We start from the raw sequence: 3,896 nt of genomic DNA on the forward strand, positions 1-3,896 counted from the left end.
TGTTTTGGGTTTTTTTTTTTGTTTTGTTTTTTGTTTTTTTTTTTTTACTTCTCGAAATGTCATCTGTAGTAATTTTCAAGGCATGTGAAATATTTTGTTCTTATTGTGAAATCACAGAAGCCATCTGCCATGACTCTTGTCCTCCTGCGACTACTAAATAAAGCTCTCAAATACAGCTCCTTGGCAACTAAAAGTTCCTTCGTATGACTAACCATGTCCGTAACAATATAATTTTAACAGCTCCGAACTGCCCTCTCAGTGCCAGTGCACACAAAGCCAAACTTTGAACTCGTTTTTTTGTTGTGGTGGGAGCTCCTTCCTCTGCCAGCCCGGGGCAGCACCATGCCAAGGAGCTGGGGCTACAGCCGAAGAGAGATACGGGAAGGGCTGCTGAAACGTGGACCCGCTAAACCCCGTGTCAGCCTTTCCACTGTTTTTGAAAAGCAATGTCTTTTGCACCCCACTGTAGCTGTGCAGGGCATGAGTCTCTGCGAACATTACTTCTCAGTAGTGCACAGTGACCGCTGTACTTTCTCAGGCTTGCACCCAGAAATAATCTTTTTATCTGATTACCTGCCGGGACCTTGTAGCCTGAGACTGGTTGTTTATAAATTATTTTTATCTTTTTCATTCTGATTGTCCCCTGATTAGAGCAATATTTTTAAAAGATTCATATCTGATGCATTTCAGATTTTCAATACAAATCTCTCTTAAGTATATCTGCACAAACAATAGGGGGTTTCGACTTATTTTTAAAAAACAGTGAAAAATTATCAAGGGACTGGAACGCTATTTACTTACATGAAAACATTTTTCCCATTGGCTACCTACCCAAAAAATGCACCATCTCTCTGAATTCTTATCCGACTGCGTCCATTCTTGTTTGCTAAAAGTGAGTTAAAATGAAAAGCCATGCAAGGCTGCACGGTGATATCTTATTATGACCTTCCCTATTATCACGATAAATACTTTTATTCCAACTTGTTATTCATTAAAAAGATACTAAGTTAGAGTTATGCAAACACTAGTAAAATTGACAAATTTGAAAAATATTTCTGGTTGATACCATCACACTAGAGAAAACCCTAATGAACTCAACATTTGATTTGAAGATTTAAAATGTATAAATACTTCTTTTGTTTAAACAGGATCCTATTCCAACATTCACTTATTTTATTAAATAAACAAGACAGTACAAAAAATACATCTCAAATGAAGCTATATACTTCATTTCTATCAAAATGATTTTTTTTTAGTATCATGATCAAAACTTTTATTTTGGTGAAGACCTGAAATGCAACATTTTTAAAATTACATGTTATCTAAGGAATCCTAATAACCTACAGGAGATCAGTCTCTAAACAACACATCCCACGCTGACTCATTAAGGTAAGTGCAATACAACAGGAGATCTTCGTCACAGACTTTCCAAAAAATTCTTCTTTGCTTACGCTAGTGCATTTCTGTGTTTACGTTATTTTTTCCCTAAAGAAGAACGTTTGAGCAATAAGAAGAAGTCTGGAATTCATCCATGCTTGGACATGAATCTCTAGGAGCCGCCAACATCTACATTTACTCACAGACTCTGAATAGAAAACTGCAGCTGTGTCTAAAATTTATATGATAAATAACATAGTCTTACAAAACTCAACACTTCAAAATGGGATCAAAATATTGGTTTGCAAATACAACTCCTCTTTGTAAATCTAGTTTCTTATTTTCTATTGTTTTTCATTGCCATCTTTAGAACTTTTTTTAGTAATAGAGGGAGATCAAAATCAAGAGTTTATACATTTGGTGGTAACAGTGAAATGAATAGGCACTGCTGTAGGTCCAGCTCTTAAACAACTTAAAATAAGTAAGTCCACATAAGAAGCTGTATCTTGATACAAAGAGGGGATTTAATTTATTATTTCTTTGCAACTTGGGTCTTCGTTTCAACCTGTAGAAAGCAGGTAGTGATTTCGTAACATTTTACAGTTTGCACAGATGTAATGGACCACAACTTAAAGCAATGTGAAGGATTTAGTTTAAAAACATTTATATAAGAGTCGACAGTTAAAACGTTTTTGCTGTGTATACATATTTAAAACATATCTGTCTAGTAGTGCCTTCAACTCGGGATACTCACAGCACATTAGTTTATGTTTCAAGCTTATATGATCTTCAGCCACTCTGTCTATGTTGACTTTCCTGTACAAAGTACACATTCTCTAGAGCTACATAGGAATTTACAAATGCTAACTGGGCCTCTCTGATCAGACAGATTAAACAAATATGTTGATGAAGGCAGAGGTAAGACTGTTTGCTCAATCTACCGTTACGTGGTAGACAAATGGCAGAAATCCAAAAGGTTTCCAGATTTCTGACTCAGCCATTAAAAATCTTCCTCTTAACATAGCTGGAGCCTTTAATGATCTAACAAATTATCTTTTTGCAACAGTATGATTTAAAGTTTGATTTTCTTTATTGAAATGATTTGCAAATCAACATAGTTATGTGCCATAACTGTTCATTTGCTCTGGAACAGGAGAAAAGTTTTCTGATGCGACCCTGTGATGTAAAATTCTTTGTTCAGCTTGGCTGGATTTCTTTACATATACTATAGACAGTTGTTGCTAAGCAGAGCTTAAACTCTGGTGCAGTGATTTACACTTCCTAATAAGTGATCCTGGTTGCATCACAGTGCGGTAATAATAAAGCTCTGCTAACTACAGTTAACAGGCTGAAACAGCAAAGTATGGAAGGAGTCAATACAGGCTGGAAACCCACAGTGTACTGATGGAAGAACAGAGTAAAAGGATGGTTCAATGGCTAAAGTACTACTTGGGGATTTGGGACACCTGAACCGAGAGCCTGTCTTCTCCACAGAAACCCTGCCTAAAACAGAGCAACCTTGTTCTGTCCACAACAAGCTAACAGCATTTGTGCTAAGAGTATTTAAGTTTGTTAATTTTGCATTTCAAGTGAAGCCAATAATCAACCTGAAAAACCAGACAGTGAAAAGATGAGAATTATTCCTGCCTGTACCTACTGCAGGAATACCAACTGGCTGTTGATACTCTCGCTGTCCCTCTGGCAATGGCCCCCAGCCACCTCCATCGGACTGTTTCATTGCCTTGTTTCTGTGAGAGCAGGACAGACCCGGGTGTCTGAGTGTGACTCTAAACTGCCAGTAGAAAAGATGTAGGTTGGGACATTGCATTTTATTTCTTGGGTTTTTTCGTTACCTGCATAAACGGCACATGCCAATACTGCACAACGTGTGATCGTGCTGGAAAGTGGCGGGAATGTGAATTAAACAGTCTGTGAACCGCCACTGTGCGTTCTGCGGTCTGGAGAGGCTGGTGCAGGGGCTTTCCATTGCTGCCGGCGTCTGTGTGCTTTGAGAAGAGTAAAGACTTTAGTCAGAGGGGCCATCCTGCAAACTGCACCTATAGGCTCTTGTGTACCCCAGGTCCTCACAAAGAAAAGTAACGTCTGCTGTTTCATGGGACCTTGAGCTACGAGCGGGCAGAGGAACGCTACTGAAAAGATTTCAGTATCCTTAGCTGCCTTAATTCAGACTTTACCTTCCCAAGGGACTGAGGGTGGTCAGCACCACTCACAAATGGACCCTGAAAAGAAAGCTGACCCAAAGCTTTGAAAGTAGCCAAAATTCTGTGCTTTCATCTCGCTTTGCTACAATGGGAAGTGAAAGAAAGTACCTGCAGCAGTTGCACTTCTCACAAGTCATTCCTGCGTAACAGGATACGAGCTAGAGAAGAAAATGCCAGTAAATCTCATTTCTTAAAGTAGTTTATTTTCTCTTGTACACACTTACTGCATAGCAAAATAGTGTCTATATATTTACATGATTTAAATTAATGTCATATTAATATAATAACATTTTAATA

Source organism: Balearica regulorum, chromosome 5, assembly GCF_011004875.1.
Source record: "Balearica regulorum gibbericeps isolate bBalReg1 chromosome 5, bBalReg1.pri, whole genome shotgun sequence".
NCBI classification, from domain to species: domain Eukaryota; kingdom Metazoa; phylum Chordata; class Aves; order Gruiformes; family Gruidae; genus Balearica; species Balearica regulorum.